The sequence below is a fragment of the Lissotriton helveticus genome, chromosome 10, assembly GCF_964261635.1.
Source record: "Lissotriton helveticus chromosome 10, aLisHel1.1, whole genome shotgun sequence".
NCBI lineage: Eukaryota > Metazoa > Chordata > Amphibia > Caudata > Salamandridae > Lissotriton > Lissotriton helveticus.
Window position 1 is genome coordinate 843,665,238 of NC_136071.1, and position 17,046 is coordinate 843,682,283.

Consider the following 17,046-nt stretch of genomic DNA (forward strand, 5'->3'; position numbering starts at 1 on the left):
ACAAAAAATAGGTCCATGCTCCAGGAGAGGGACAATTACCAGAAGTAAATCCAATTGATGTACAATATAAAGTGAGCAAATGAGAGTGACAATAAAGCCAACCAATGGTAAGCAATGAGTAGACTCAAATCCCAATGGATGCTAACAATATGTCTTGCAACAACCAGTGCATGCGCTGAATTAAGCAAGACCTACAAAACAGGAGAATCGACCCTTAAATGAACTTCATTGCACAACAAATTAATAGGTATGTGCAAAATTGCGGAACGGTACCTAAACATCATCAAATCTTTAGTTGTATGATTAATTAAAACCATTACAAAATTCTCTAATTCTTCATATTAAAAGACATTGTAAACAGGCTAGCATAAAAAATGCAGAAATGTTAAACATACATATTTAAAATATTAATATCAAGGCGTACGTATGGGGGCGTAGCTAAGCCAGCCAAGATGGCGGACGCACCTCCTTAGCGTTCCGACCAGTGGCCCACTCGAGATGTAATTAAATCAGCAAAAAACGCCTGCACCATGATGTAAGTCAGCGCGGTGAATGCGGCTGATCGTGGGGGCCCCGGAGAGGTGCGACAGCCGGCACAGATCGACGTGGACATCGAGCTACGAGATCGGATCCCTGGCCCCGCCAATGATGTAAAATTGCGCCGCCCATTTGCCAGTGGCAGTCAGCGGGAGAGGAGAGACCCGCCGAGCCCGGGAATCTCTAGGCGGAGCGGAGATTGCGACGCCGGTGTGACGGAGTCTCCTGACATACACCTCCACTGCCTCAGTGAGTACCTGTACGGGGGCACTGGAGCACACGGAAGTGCATTTCAGGCTGCGGCGTGGTCTGACACGGGAGGCCCCTGGTGTGATCGGGACCCCCTGGACCGTCTGGGTGTGGACGCTGGGCAGCCTCTTCCCCCCTCTCCTGTTATCGGCGCCAGATCTCGTGACGCGGAGGGTGCTGAATCGGGAGGGACACCCGCAAGAACAGAAACACAATGAAGCCCCGACTACACTGCAACAGGGCCCAGATAAGACGGAGAGCCCCCCCTGCTGAAAAGCCGCGCTAGCGCCTCCATTGCTCGTGGTCTGGCTAGATTCCCTACAATGACCCGAGCCTAATGTGGCGATCCCCGACCCCGCGCTGACTGGCGGGTCCCGCAAACTGACAGCGGTGAAGAAGGGAGGCCTTTATAGCGGGCCCCTGCGGTGTGGGGGGGCGAATGAGAGAGCACCAAGGTACAGAGGAGCAGGAGGCCAGGGCATCCCTGCACAACTCAGACTGTTTGGGGCACGCTATACTGGCGGCACATGAGGAGCGGAATAAGGGCTGGGACGGGGGACCCCCCGAGGAACAATCAGCTCAGTCAACTACCCCGCAGAACGTCGCCCCCCCACCCCACATAAAATGGCGGGGCTCGCGAGCTGATGGTGGGGAGGAGCAGACTTCATAGCAGGCCCCCATGGTAAAGGGCCCTCAAATCCAGAAAACACTAGGACACGGGGGACGAAAAGGCACAGTGCACCAGTGACACATGAGGAGAGGACCAGGAGCCGGAATAGAGGGGCTCCTGTGAGGAGCAATCAGGACTGCCAACCACCCCCAGACATGGGGACTGTATCCAGGGGGCATGGTATACACCAGGAGGCCGAAACGCCACGCTCCTAGTATGTGAAAGCCTCCTGACACGCCTGGGTGCACTATCTGAGCTGGGAGAAGGCGGGCAGTGTCATGGAAGAATAGAACTATAAGCAACATTGGTGGGCTGGCTTCCTCTTCCCTTCCTTAAATGCGGGGGCTCTGCAGTCTGGACTGCCCGGGTCACGCAGACTCCTAATACCGGCAGTGAGGGACATCGGAGATTACCGCGCAGAAAGCCGAGGTGCCGCCCAGGTAAATGACAGGGCAGGGTCCGCAAAAAGAAACTGAGAAGTCGAGCTCCACTATCATCTGTCTGGCCACCATTTGACTGATATGTAAAGGACCCTGCACGAGGACAACAGCCGCTAGACACGACCATGGGAAGACAACGGGCCCTGAACACAACGCCAGGTACGACACTGACAAGACAATCTTCCCCGGGCCCCTCGGAGATGAAGCGGAATGGGGAGTCCCTCCAGCCTGACGCCATGTCCGCTAAATTAGACAAAGTTCTGGCAGCTATTGAACAATCCTGAGTGACTATGGAATGCAAATTTGCCGAACTCGCATCGGACCTCAGCCTGTTACGGGACGATCACAGAAAACTGGCTGATAGAGTCCAGCAAGGGGAGCAAGCGTTGCAGACAGTGGAGCCACAAATGCAATCGCATCAGGAGGCCATCCAAGATCTACAGACCAAAGTGAAAGCTCTGGAACGTAAGACGGATGACCTGGAAGGGAGATCCCGCAGAAGCAACATCCGCGCTATTGATGAAGCGAGATAGAAAATAAAATTTTGTTTAAACTCGTGAAGTCACACTTCCATAATATAAATTAATAATATTAATGATTTTTGATGTGTTATGCTAACTCAAGTTAGATTAAACTTTACACATGGGGATATTAACATGTGTGCTCATAAATGTGCATTAATGTTGCATCTTTTGTTTGTGTAAAAATAATAAATTAATTTTGTTGTTTTCATTTTTTGTCATTATTAACGGCAGCAGATTTAAAAGTGGTATGCGCTTGTTTTGCTTTCCTTGTCTATGTGATGTTATTTCTACTATTATAGGTGCATATAAGATTTCATGGATTTTTGAAGATTGGTAGATATAAAATGCTGCTTTATTTGTTTGCTTCTTGCTAGGTAACACTAAACTAATAGGGTGGGTTAATCAATTAGTAAACGATGGGTGGAAACAGAATAAAATAATATTTCTTTCATTAATACTTTACTTGTGTTTGTTTTATACTAGAAAAATAAGTTGCCTGCTTTGGGCCTAGTTTGCTCGAGTTTGCTAAAAGATGAATTCAATTTCTGCCTGAAGCACGATGTCCACACTAAAGTTTTCCATGAAAGTTACATTCACTTGACAATGAAGAAGCGCTGTCATTATTTTTGTCGGACGTGGCCAAGGTCAGAAACCGGCAGAAAGAACATTTGATAACTTGGCATCCGAGGAAGTGAAATGAAACCAGTGAGAACTCTTGTTCAAATTTGTTGCAAACTAAGGAAGCTTTGGAACACGTACAATAAAGACAATGGTCTCAAAGAATATGACAGAATGGAAGTTTTGAAATATGGGGTGACATGTCACTTGTCACTTTCGGACCAATGAGACATCGACTTTTGCAGAAAATTTTCCTTTACTTAGATTAGCTAGCGTAGAAGGGTATAAAAAACTCGTGCCTTATGGTTAGGGCTGGCTGCTGCTTTTCAACTTTCAGATGAGGGTGTCGTGCTGACGGACTTTACTTGGAGCACGTAAGAACTCATAAAGACTTTACTTTATTTCCATTTATTTTAACTTAGCTAGGGACTTAGGATTTAGAAATGCAAAACTTTAAACTACTTGCTTGAAACTATAATTTTCCTATAATGTTTTCAAAAATGTTTTACTATGTTTCTAATAAAATTTCATTTATAAAAATTATATTCACAACAATCTAAAATTAGTTAATAAAATCTTACTTTGGAAACAAGCTGGTCTTGGTTATTCAGAAGTGTGGGTTACTATTAGCTAGATGCCATCGCCATGGTGGTCATTTAAATAGTTAGGATTTGTTCAAATGATGTTATCTTTTACCGCGGTTGTTTATACATTGTAAATAAGTTGTATATAAGTTTAATTTGGCCACCTGATTCAGTAGGTCAAAATATGTCATATTTGATTAATGGGTCCATGAGTTAGAGTAGTGTTTAATGTAATAGGTTATAGAGTTAGGTAGCGTTACTTATGACATATTTTCTATAGGCCGCTGGATCACTATCAATCTGCCTGAGGGAGTGGAGGGGACAGACCACATACAATACATTGAAGCATGGATCAAAACGTTCACCCGGGCACAAGACCTCTCGCCGTTCTTCTCGATAGAAAGAGCACACAGAGTACCGGCCCAAAAACCTCCGCCTTGATCCCCACCCAGACCATTTCTGTTCAAGTTACTCCACTGTCAGGATAGAGATACAATACTGCGAGCAGCCAGACTGGCTAGAACTCTCAGGGTTGAGAACAAACAGGTGATGCTATTTCCGGACTACTCGCAAGCAGTCCAATGACAACGTGCCAAATTCCTTGTGGTGAAGCACACCCTACAACAACACAACACGCAATATGCGCTCCTGTTTCCAGCCCGCCTCAAGATCATCCATAGAGGATCCACGCACTTCTTCACAGATCCGACGGAGGCTAGAAATTGGGTGGATCAACACATAGGAGAACTGACCAACCACAAAACCGCACCAAACCAACGTCGCCCCAGTGGACGGCACCAGCAGTCGAGGCAGTTCACTCTCATGCAACTGAGTCACCCACCTGTCTCGCACAACAGAGGCTCCTCGGACTTAGAACAAGTAATAGCGGGACGCAGACGGGCCATACAGGCGGCGGCAGTGACAAGGCAGACAGGAGACAGTTCGGAGGGAGATCGCGGCCCACACATCTTCACATCAGAAGAGGAACTCAGTGACACGCACGCCTCTTGAGACGGCTCGATCACGCCACCACTGGTAACCCCGCAAACGGCCGACACACTGATATGATGGCCACGTTGAACTCGGACACTGGATGAGGGGCCCAACCACCGCGTATGTCGACATGAACTGGACGCTAGGGGCTATACCACAACGGTAACCAGAATGCCCCCTGGAGTCCCCAGTTTCTGCACACCACGTATGACCACAAGGAGAACCGGACGTTAGCAGGCATGTATACACTTATGCATGACGGAGTAGGAAGCTGCAACACTGATCCCCAGTGACAGAGCCTAACCACCCCCAAACATAAAGAACTAGAGACAGTAGGAGATGTACAGTTTGGATTTGTTGTTTCGAGCAATAGGCCCTTTAAGTTGGGAATGTATCCCGAAGTTTGCGTTAAAGTTCCCCCTTTCAACAACTTTCCTAGAATCCCCATGGGAGCGGGCGGCCAGGTTAATACAAAATGTGGGGAGGGAGTTTGGGCTAACGGCTGGGGCCTCATGGGCAGGACAAATCAATGCAGAAGAGTCTCATTTGTAAGTAATAGCAGACATGTCGACGGGACCCTCTAATACCGATATCAAAATTATCACGTTGAACGTTCGGGGTGTGCATACAGCGAGCAAAAGATATGCAGTATACGCCTACATTAAGAGACAGCAGGCACACATTGCCGTTTTGCAGGAGACTCACCTGACGGCTGTGGAGGTGGAGCGCCTACGTAGAAAATGGAGGGGTGTCATCTGCGCCACAGTGTACTCAGCGTTCGCTAGGGGGGCCCTAGTCTGGATTAGGCCGGGAACCCCCTTCAAGGAAAAGACACGGGAGATAGATAAAGAGGGGCGCTATGCAGTGATAGTGAGTCTATTGGATGGGCAATCTGTGCTGATAGAGAGCATATACGCCCCAAATGTGGAACAGGCCACATTCTTGGGTCCCTTCAGGGGAATGCTATCCCAACACAAGCAAGCTCCTTGGATACTTGGCGGCAATTATACCTGTGTATTAGACACTGCCCTCTGACAGATCGTACCCCCCACCAGCGCATTCACCAGCACACAGGCAAACAGAACTATTTAACACGTGGGTAAAACATTGGGCGTTGGCAGATGTGTGGAGAACACAAAACCCTACCACTAAGCTATATTCCTTTCACTCCATCCCACATGACTTGCGTGTGCGCCTCAATAGATTTGTATGCTCTATAGGTATATCCCCAAAGTACATCATTCAGATTATTTGGAAAGGGTACTATCAGATCATGATGCACACATGATCACCCTCAGATGGAGACCACCTCAACCCCCATACCCACTTGGAAACTACCTTGAGAGTTCCTCACAGATCAGGTGTTCAGGCAGGAACACGGGGACCATATCCAGGAACACTTCACATTAAACGTGGGAACAGCAACATCACGGTTGATCGAATGGGATGCCAGTAAGATTGTGGCGAAGGGACACTGCATACAGCAAATAGTGGGGGTGCGTAGAACACTAGAAAAGGCATTACAGGGGGCAGAGCACACCCTAGCGGACCTTTCGAAAATGGAGGACAGAGGCGAGGCCACCGTAGAACAAGTTGCCTGGGCAAAGACCAACTACGCAGAAACACTGAGAGACCTCCGCAAATATAATTTCAGGGTATATGATACCAGGGTACACCGGGAGGGCAATAGAGGAGGAACCCTCTTGGCATGGCTTGCCAAACAAAATCCAGAGACGCAACCAATCACAGAGATACAAGACCAAACGAGCACACTCCGGCAATCACATCCAGATATTCTACATGTCTTCCACACTTACTATTCCAACATTTATCAAGCCCCAAGACCAAGCGACACTCATACACCCGCTGACTTTCTACAATCAATACCGTTGCCCCAGGTGCCACAGGCAGACATGAAAACGCTAGAGAAGAGGATTAAAACAGTAGATGTAACTCAACCAATCAGGGTGCTAGTGCGAAACAAAGCCCCGGGAATGGATGGCTTTCCAATCGAATATTACAGCACGTTCTCAGCTCAATTGCCCCCCCATATGGTCACTATGTATAATGATGCACTGGATAGGGATGAATTACCGGCATCCCTCAGGGAATCGGTCATAGTCACGTTTCTGAAACCCCATAGAGACCCAACGCTCCCCTCCTCGTATAGGCCAATTACCCTACTCACCGTGGATTGTAAGATACTAGGCAAAATACTGGCAGAAAGATTCGCCCAGATCCTGATACCATTGGTCCACCTGGCCCAATGCGGCTTCGTCCCGCGACGTAGCACATCCCAAAACATACGCAGAATATTCCACATCCAAGATAGATTGGGGAGGCGGTTTCCCAACGTGGCATGTCTAATATTGGATCTCGAAAAGGCATTCGGTACACTCCTATGGCCATATTTATTCGAAGTCCTTCGTCATTTCAACATCGGCCCAGTCCTGACAGCATACACTAAGCTTCTTTACGCATGCCTTACCTCTCGAGTCAGACTAGGCAAATACATCTCCCCAGAGTTCGCAATAGAAAGAGGCACTAGACAGGGCTGCCCGCTGTCCCCTCTTCGATTCGCCCTTGCAGTAGAGCCCTTAGCGATACGCCTGAGGCAGGAGGGTGAGGAGTGGGGAATCCCACTGGCGGACACGGTGGACTGCGTGTCCCTATACGCAGACGACTTATTAATATATGTCTGTGACGCCACCCGGAACATGACCTCTATCTGGAGGACAATCGAGGTTTTCGTGGAAGCCTCGGTCCTCAAAGTGAACTGGAGGAAATCCACAATATACCCGTTGAGTCCCCACCTAGCCCCATTCGAAGTACAGATTGGACCTCAGTCGCTCGCGTGGAATGCTGAGGTGCCCAGATATTTGGGGGTGAGATTATATCACACCCCGAAGATCTATATGAGGGGAATCATCGTAAGGCGTTAGCAGGAATTCGATCGGCAGTGGGATTCTGGAAAACATTGCCTCTAGCCCCCATTGGCCGTGTGGCATTAGCGAAAATGATAATGGTCCTCCGACTATTATATCATTTCACAAACCTCCCGGTTATACCGCCACGCTCCTTCTTTAAGGAACTGGATAGCCTTCTTACTGTGCTGATATGGAGGGTAAGTCGACACAGGGTGGCGTTATCAACACTATACTTGCCCACGACAGACAGCGGACTGGGAGCACCCTCATTTGAGGCATATTTCCTGGCGGCACAGCTACAGTGGCTGTCTTACTGGACAGCGGGTCGCCACACTGGGGAAACCACCACCATGGAAGGCCACATACCGCTCCCGGCACTTCACAGATTGCTGCTGCCGGGCACTAAACCCACACGCACCCACCCACTACAAGTATCTGTTGCCCGTACATGCATGATGAGAATACATCGCATGTTGAATGATAGACCTCCATACTCCCCTCTGCTACCGTTGGTGGGTTTCCCCCATAAGGAGAAATACTACACAGCAGGTGCCCTTCGGACAAGGATGGACTTAGCAGTCACCGAGATGGAGTCCTTATTCGAGGAGGGTCAGCTCAAAACATACACCCAGATGATCGAGCAATATGATCTTCCACCCGGCCAATTTTTAATGCATAGACATCTGATAGACAGTAGCCGCCGATATTGGAACCCAAATGCAGGCGAACCCCAGATGCATCCAGTGATCCATACTATCCTACACATGGGAGTGGGACGTCATCTAGTCACTTGGCTCTACAAAGCTGTGCGAGAACTGATCCTTCCCTCTCTTCAGCCCTTACGTCAAAAATGGGAAACGGACATAGGAAGAGTAGTCAACGATAAAGAATGGAAGACGGCCTTAGAGTACTCCAGGAACGCGCAGTTTTGTAACATACAATTCAATATACTCCACAGAACCTACCTCACGCCACACCGTCTCAGTCAGTTCTGCCCAGAAACACACTTTGCATGCCCCAGATGTCAGACCCCCGAAGCAGATTTTAAACACATGTTTTGGGACTGCCCCAACATTCACAACTATTGGGACGGAATCAGAGGGCACTTAGGGCAACAACAGGCATCACGACCATGTCCACGTGGGAAAAATGTGCTCTCCGGATCTTCCGCAGGCGGAAGGCCCAAAAAGTGCAGTGCCGCTTCATGTCCCTAGCCATCCTACTCGTGAAAAGGGGGATAGCCATGCACTGGAAAACCCCAACTGGCCCTCCAGAAGCAGCCTGGATAGGAGCTCTGAAAAAGTGGGGGAAGGCGGAAGAAGAGACACTCAGGAAGGAAGAGCTTAAGGGACCCCGAAAACATCCTATCTCCCTGGAGTGGGCGCAATTGCTACATACGTTCACACACGAGACAAACCCGCCAGAGAATCCGGTGGATTCACAACCCGGGATAATTCCGTCCCCTCCGGCTGGGCGCAATATAGACCCGCCACACGGGAACCAGTCGCCCCAGGGTTAGCCCCGGGCACTAGACGTGCATGGCATGCCCTCCTGAACATTGGTAGGTGGACCCCAGAATTGCACAGCCCCGACCTTCACTCCGCACATGCACACTCACACCTCCACACACTACTAAAGGTATGATATCATAGACACATAATTTCCCGTAGGTACCGGGAAACAGAGCCCCCCTCCCCCTCTTCCTTTTTTTTCCCTTAGTTTAACACAACAGTTAATAGTTCGCGCTTCACTGAAATAGTCCAGTCCATATGGGCTGTATTCAAACAGCTGTGCACTCCGGAAAGTGCCTGATGGATGCATTAAACATGGTGGGCATGGGGGATTCACTGAGGCGTTATTTGAGTTCACAAAAGAGCCAGCCGCGGCCTGTGCAGGTGACAGCAATGGGGCCCGGTCGGGGAAGATTCGACCTGCGACCACAAGGGAAAATTAAATAAATAATTAATTGTCCCTCGTCGTCTGTCAAAATCCACCCCCACACGGCCCATTAGCCCCACCGATCATACCTGCATTTGCCATGGCAGGGCTTTAATTGGGATGAAACAACTGGGGGGTCTTTCAAAGGGGCGTGGCCAGTGTAATTAGGGGCGTGGCTTTAAAACACTTACGCTAAAAATCTGTGTTTAGCATAGTGTGCCACCCGACTTGTATTTTGCTGTTTCTGTCGAGGCATCCAGATATATGACACAACAAGTAACATCAGACCTTCAACAAGTAAGGACTATTGGCTTTGTCAATGGTTATTATTTGCAATAGATAAATAAGCTGCAACTAGGGCTTGTTAATATTGAAAAAGCTTTCACTTAAAGCCCTGGTGACCCTACCACAATGTTGCTGCTCTTGCGTTTCAGAGAGAGAAGGGAAATCCAGAAAGAAAATGACTCTTTAAAGGATTTCCCTTCTTCCACAACGCTCACCTGGCATGACGTCATGCCGTAACTTCTCCACTAGTGAGAATTGAGCAGTGTGAGCAGCACACATGATGTGCTTGCTGTTTCGAAATGGGTCTCTATCTGTCTGTTTTCCGCCCTGGCACTTTTTTCCGTACTGCAGTGACAGCAAACTGCTGTCACTGCAGTCCGGAAAAAAACAGACCGCCAGTGCCAGGCCTCAAAACAGAGCCCGATAGAGACCCGTTTCGAGGACCCCTTTAAAAAACTGCCGGTGCTCAGACCCCTTGAGACCCGGCCCACTTAAAGCCCTGGGCCACGGCTGAAAAGAGCATAAAGTGTGTAAAGTGCTAAGTACCTAAGCACACTTCATGAAAAACAGTTAAAAATGTCACAAGTGTCATGGCGTTTGTAGAATTAAAAGTATGAAAATGTGGGATGGGCACTAAAGTTGGTAGGTAAACAATTCTGCAAATGTTAATTAGGAGTAAGTACTGGCTTGATCTTTTAGCCCACACTTAAAAAAAAAATCACACCATATCCTGTCTCCAAACAATTTGCCGCAAAGTGAATGTGTGCGCAAAAGAGTCTGGAAGAGATTTGTAATTTAGCATAAAACAGTAACAGTTTATAATTTTCAGATTGCATCATAGGCGAATTCTCGCAATTTCTCAGAAAATAAAAATTCTGCGCATGCCTATCTACACTAAGGCCCAGATGTACGATGGCCAAAATAACGCTTTGCAAATTGTGAGTCTTTTGTGACTCGTAATTTGCAAGGTGCTATTTAGTATGTACAATAGTGTGTAACATACTGATAGCGATTTCCAATGGGGTCGCAAATAGAGAGTCTCATGAATAATAATGAGCCTCTTGAAATTTGCGACCCCATTGGGAAGGGCATGCCCAGGGCCGGACTGGGAACTGAAAGCAGCCCTGGCAAATGTTGCCAGACCAGCCCCCATTCGGTGCATAGCGAGCGAGTGCAGCAAGCGCGCCCGACCACTACTAAGGGGGTTTGAGGGGGGTTACATTGTATTAACTTTTAAAGCATAGTAAATGATTACCTTATTGGAGCAAGTGTCTGTGGTCTTAACCTCTTCCATGCTCATGATGGCTCCTGGCCGTCATGAGTCACGGTGGGCGTGTGCTCATGACGGCTGGGAGCCGTCATGACCACGCCCGCGATTGGAATGTCTAGCACTGCGACGGAATAACCGCCGCAGTGAAGAGGTTCAATACTAATATATATATATATGAAATTAGCTTTATGGCATTCTCCGTTTTATATCCTTTGTGTGTTATGCGTATCGATTATCCTGTGATGATTTTCAATGATTTTAATTAATCGAGCAAGTAAATAAAGTACCTTGAACCTCAAAGCAAATAGCTCTGCCCCCGCATTTGCAACACGCTGCAACAGAAAACAATCAGAACTCCTCATGGGAAAATTTCATACCTACTTCATATATTGTTGCTTTTATTATAATCACTTTCAAAATTATATCAAAACATAAACGTTTGATAAAATATTGCTGGAACAAATGTTTACCGGTTGTTTCTGCAAAGACATGAACTGATTACACTTTTTCAATCAGTAATTGCCAATGTTATTCTCAGAAAGTCTAAAAAACAATACATAACAAAAGAAATCGATATTTACAAGAATACTAAAACCGGGTACAGTATTCATTAAAACACTTCTTTATAACGTTAATAATAATTTTACGATGTAAAATGCAATATATAACTAAATAATAATTGTATCCAAACGTAAAGAAGCTATTTTACATCGATGTAGTATAAAAGGTAATACAAAGATAACATTTCTGCTCCAGTAACAACATATTAATTATCTAGAAAAAACATGTGTTTGCTCTTCTGGTACAATGCATAATTCATGACAGATACATGCATGTTTCTAACACATGGCTGTCTAATACCGTGACTGGGTCTGTCTGTCTCTGACATGACATGTGTAGGTAGATGTCAACGACAGGGCAAGCAGGACTGATTTAATTACGTGAAACAGGTATGGAGATCATTATAAAAGAGACAAGTTGAAAGATACTTTTGACATGCTTTTGTGCCTCCGCTCTGCATTTTCTGTAACATTAAACCTTGCACTAAAGACCGTCTCGCCTCAAATTCAGTCATGAAGAAGCATGCATGAGTGATGGCATGAAAAATCCAAAATGGCGTCCAGTGGGCCTCCACTGCCAAACATTGGAACCAAGACAATATATTACGGTTACTAGAGTTACTGCTACAGTACATACAATAAAGTAACAAACTGACGGTTTTATATATAAAGTCGGTATTCTGGAGAGCATTTTCCATCAACCTCAGAAGAATTAAAGTCAGCGTTCACATTGCTGGGAATTGAGCCTACCACTGTATAGCATACAGGACAGAGCTGTAACCACTGGTACTCAATGGACTGTTCTTGCTAGTCGTAAAAATTAAATAAAAGGAATTTGGGTGTGAAGTGGAAATATTTCAGCATTGCATACCTCTTTGCTCTATGGTGCTGCTGTGTTTGCCAGCACCAGTACTAAGATTTTGCCACCCCCTCCATGGTGATGAAGTTTATCAGAGCGTTCGCAGTCACTGGAAACTGGAATGTTTATCCAATGCTTTTGACTGCTATGGAAAAGTGAAGGACAGGAAACAAAACAGGATGAACTAAAACAGGTTTAATCCCAATAAGCAGTACCGTGCTAATAACTTTATTTTGTAATTTCCAGGCCACTTCAAATGTGTGTCTAGGAGGCACATTACCAGCACTAAATTTACAAGTTCATAATTGTTGTCAGATTTAGATCCAAAATAAGATCATATCCTCGGAATGGAGTTAACTTCCCTGTTTACTCCTACTAAGCTCGTCCCAAAATGGCCTTCCTTTTTGGTTTTTGTGTCCTCGACCTTTTTTTAAAATGACTAATTAAATATTGCTGTTGTACCTTTGGTTTCTTCTGGGCGGTTAAAGTTGGCTTTCACTACACTTTACATAAATGCATATGACTAAAGTTTAAGTGAGTAACATACAATGCTCTGCCTTGACAGACCCCAAAGACACCACCCTTGCAAAACGTTTTAGTTTTCATGACAAAACCTTTGTGGAGTCATGCGATCATTTGTGCTGTATGCCACTTGTTTTAAAGTATCTGATTTCTTCCTTTCCCAAGGGATTTACTTATTTTCCTCTCCACAGATGTTAGGCTGATTTCTGTATAGTTATTGGTTTATCGGTGGCCAGAGATAACATCTAATCAGATGTTTAAGGTAACATTAATCACCAGAGCGGCATCTTGAGGCCTTTCAGGGTATCCCACGAACAACGCAGAGGCCCAACACCCTGCCTAGCAGTTCACAGAGTCTATGATGGGAATGTGACTGCAGCTGCACTTAATGACCCAAAGCTGAAGTTCTGTTTAAATGTGTTGTGGGCATTATATACACACTGCCTGTTAACACCCCGCTCCGCCCTAAGCCTGGCCAGCAAGCTCGAGTGGTTGTTCTATAATTGAGAAATTGCTCTGTGTGTATATCATAATTACAGGTCAGTGACCCAGGGTCTCACAAGGAGGTCCTAATCGTTTTGTCACTGTGCCACAGATGGCCCTCGACATGTTCGCAATGACCAATTGCCTCCTCCCTCTGTGCTAATACCATGTTTGCTCCCTACATTTGTTCCCAGGGTTTCTATCCCTTATCCATTTCCAGGTACCACCCGATGCTTTAGTTTATTACAAGTTTTTTTTTTTTTTTTTAAGGCGCTATAACTCGGAATGTGTAGAGACATACAGAAAGAGTCTAGCACGAGTATTGGATGCATGGGGGGGCTCTTGCAGTCAGCATGGTGAGGGGTTGCCTGTTGACACTTGGTGATGGCAGTTTTAAGTGTGGGCATCTGGAGAAGAGAGTGAAGACAGAGCTATTTGCAATAAAAGGACAGCCGGGGTGTGGGCAGAGACAAGGAGCATCGGGGTGCAGAGTGAGGGCACAGTGAGCGTGGTACTGGGATTGGGCACTCGGGTGACAGAGAGCCAGTTGACAGGGCAATGAGAGAACGAAGAGAGAGGGCATGTAAGTGACTAGGGCCAGGGAAGGTCATCGGGGGCAAAAGGGTGGGTGTCTAAGCGCAGTAACGGATGGAAATCGGCAGAGTGGCTTTTTAGTTTTGATTTCGGCCCGGTCGTGAGTCTCGTGATGCCCCCAGAGCCTGGCCATGAATTCCATCAATGTAAACGGGTGGAGAATCACGCTGGGGACGGCCAGGCATCGCAGTCGGGTCACTCACCTGTGGCTGCGGGCGCCGGGTGGCAGTCACGGGGACAGGCTAGAGTAGAGTAGAAATAATTAAATTATGGGGTGTCGTGCCTCCACACTCCGTTCCAGAACAGCCTCTCTTTCAGTCATCTGGGCCTCGCAATAACGCTTGCGCAGTCTCCAGACCATTGATTGTACCACGGCGCGCAGACTCACTGAGAGTAGACGTCGCTAGGCGGAGCACATCACGTGCAGCCATGCAGCACAGGTCAGAGGTCACAGGTGGATTTAATAAATAAAATAAAATCGAGTGACATCACGGACACTGTTCCGGATGGTGTGTGCAGTACAAGCAGCTGCATTTTATGCAGATTATGCTTGTTGTTTGCTCCGTCATGGTCACGCCTCAGGGACAGGGTCCAAATCGGCCCCAGCAACTAAACCGGCCCCCTGGCACCAAACCGGCCCCCACCACGTCCAGCCGACCGGGGGATTGCCCGGTGCCCGGAATTGTCAGTCCGGCCCTGGGCATGCCATCCCAGGTATGGTGTGCTGCTGGGCTCAGCAGACCACCATGTCTGGGACTGCTTTTAAATAAAGCAGTTTTTTTTCAAATGCTGCCCGTTTTCCTTGAAACGTTTTCCCTTTTGTGAACCAATGGTAATTTGCGAGGGTTTAGCGCCCGCAATTGCGGACACAAAACATTTTTACATAGGGTTTCGCAAGCTATTAGGTAGGGAACGCCCCTTCCTAATAGCGAGTCGCCAAAAATTGCGACTTGCAAAATAGGGTTTGTACATACCCCATGCTGTTTTTGCGTGCACACACGGGTACTGCAAACCAGTTGCGCAGCAACTGTCCTCATTCCTGGAAGCCTCTAATCTTCTCCATCCCTCCCAAACAGGCTTCCGCCCGGTACAAGGGACGGAGACGGCACTCCTTAGGGTGGTGGAGGAGGCTAGGAGGATCCTGGACACAGGTGGCAATGTGGCCATCATCCTCCTAGACCTCAGCGCCGCCATTGATACGGTAAGTCACCGTATCCTTTTAACCCGTCTGATCGAAATCGGAGTCTCGGGAAAAGCTCTGTCATGGCTGGAATCCTTTCTCTCGGAGAGATATTTTAAAGTATTTGAAGAGACTGCCACTCCACGCCACTACCTCTGCAGTGTGGAGTGCCTCAGGGCTCCTCCCTCAGCCCCACACTTTTTAATGTGTACATGTCCCCTTTAGCTAAGTTAGTGGCCCACTATGGAATTGAATTGGTCAGCTACGCTGACGACACTCAGCTTGTGGTCTCTCTGAATCAGGCAGAAGTATCCCACACGAGTCTGAGTGATTGTCTGGAGGATGTATCAATGTGGATGGGCCTGTCCCAGCTAAAGCTCAATAACCAAAAGACCGAATTGATGCTATTAGGCAGGAATGCATCTTTTAACTCCCCTACGCTATGGCCATCCTCTATGGGCGCTAGCCCAACTCCCAAAAGCGTGATCATGAGTCTGGGCTTTTGGCTAGATTACGAGCTTACTTTTAAAGTACAAGCCAGAAAAACTGCGGCCACCTGTTTTTGCTTGCTCAAACTCAAATCCAACCGCAAAATCCTCCCTCAGTTGCCCGACAGAGCCAAAAAAATCCTGATCCAAACCATGATCCTGTCGAGGCTGGATTACGGGAACGCGCTCTATCTGGGAGTCCCAGTCTCTGTAGTCCAGAAACTACAGGTGGTACAGAACGCCGCCGCTAGACTGCTGACGAACACCAACCAGCGCTCCTCAGCCAAACCAGCGTTGAAATCTCTCCACTGATTACCCATACAGGAACGGGTACATTTCAAGGCCCTCTGTATAGCCCATAAAAACCTTCAGGGTAAAGGCCCTCCCATTCTTGCCAATCTGATTGAACCTCACACAATCCCCAGAAATCTCCGTTCCAACGAGCTTAACCTGGCTCACGTCAGAAGAATCAACAAGGCTCGTACGGGTGGTCGCCTCTTGTCCTACAATGCCTCAAGGTTGTGGAACTCCATGCCCCTCTCGCTTCGCCAGGAACCCAACCATCTTTCCTTTCGTAAGAAATTAAAAACCTGGCTCTTCCCTACAAATTAATGATACCCTCCTTCTCTTTTCAACCCCCTCTTCTCGTCGCTGCAAGCGCTGGGATGCCTCCGGGTAGCCATGCGCTATACAAGAATACTTTCAATTCAATTCAATTCAAAACCGTCTTACATCTGGCCCTTAATTTAGTAAGCGTGAATAAAATGAATGACTCTCCCACTGAACACCGGGATGACGAAAATTAGCAGAAATATCGTACAAAATATTAATGTAACCTGTTAAAAAAAGAAGTCGAGTGAAAAATGATAAGACTAATGTGGTGCCTATTGAATCCATTGGTTACGTGGGGCTCCCCATTGAAATACGGTAAAGTATTCTCTGCAGTAATTAGGAGTATCGTCCTGTGCTACCCGGAGCAACCTGTCAACACAGTAATTACAAAGGCAGCCAAGCAGGAAACCAAAGGCCACAGGAACGTGACGTGAGCATGCTTAAAAGATGAAGCGGCGTGTTCGGGTGCAAGCAGCACAACGAGTAAGGAAAGGAAAGGATGACTGTCATTGGTATTCAAATTGAGCATTTTTTCACGTGTCGACACAAGACATTGATTATACACATTTCTAGAAAGTGAGTGCGCCATAAAGTTCGTACTTTAAATGCCTCGTAATGAGGGGATACTAGTCACTCAACATGGTGGGCGCAGCTAAGGGACGTTTCAAATTAATTAAACTCAAGAGTGGCGTCTCGAGGCAGAAAAAAACGCC

General features: G+C 47.2%; 1 protein-coding gene across 1 annotated transcript in view; it reads right to left on the reverse strand.

Moving 5' to 3' along the window:
- Window positions 1-17,046, reverse strand: part of SPMIP4 (sperm microtubule inner protein 4) — a 182,016-nt gene that overhangs the window by 164,509 nt on the left and 461 nt on the right. The gene's annotated exons all lie outside the window — the stretch shown is intronic.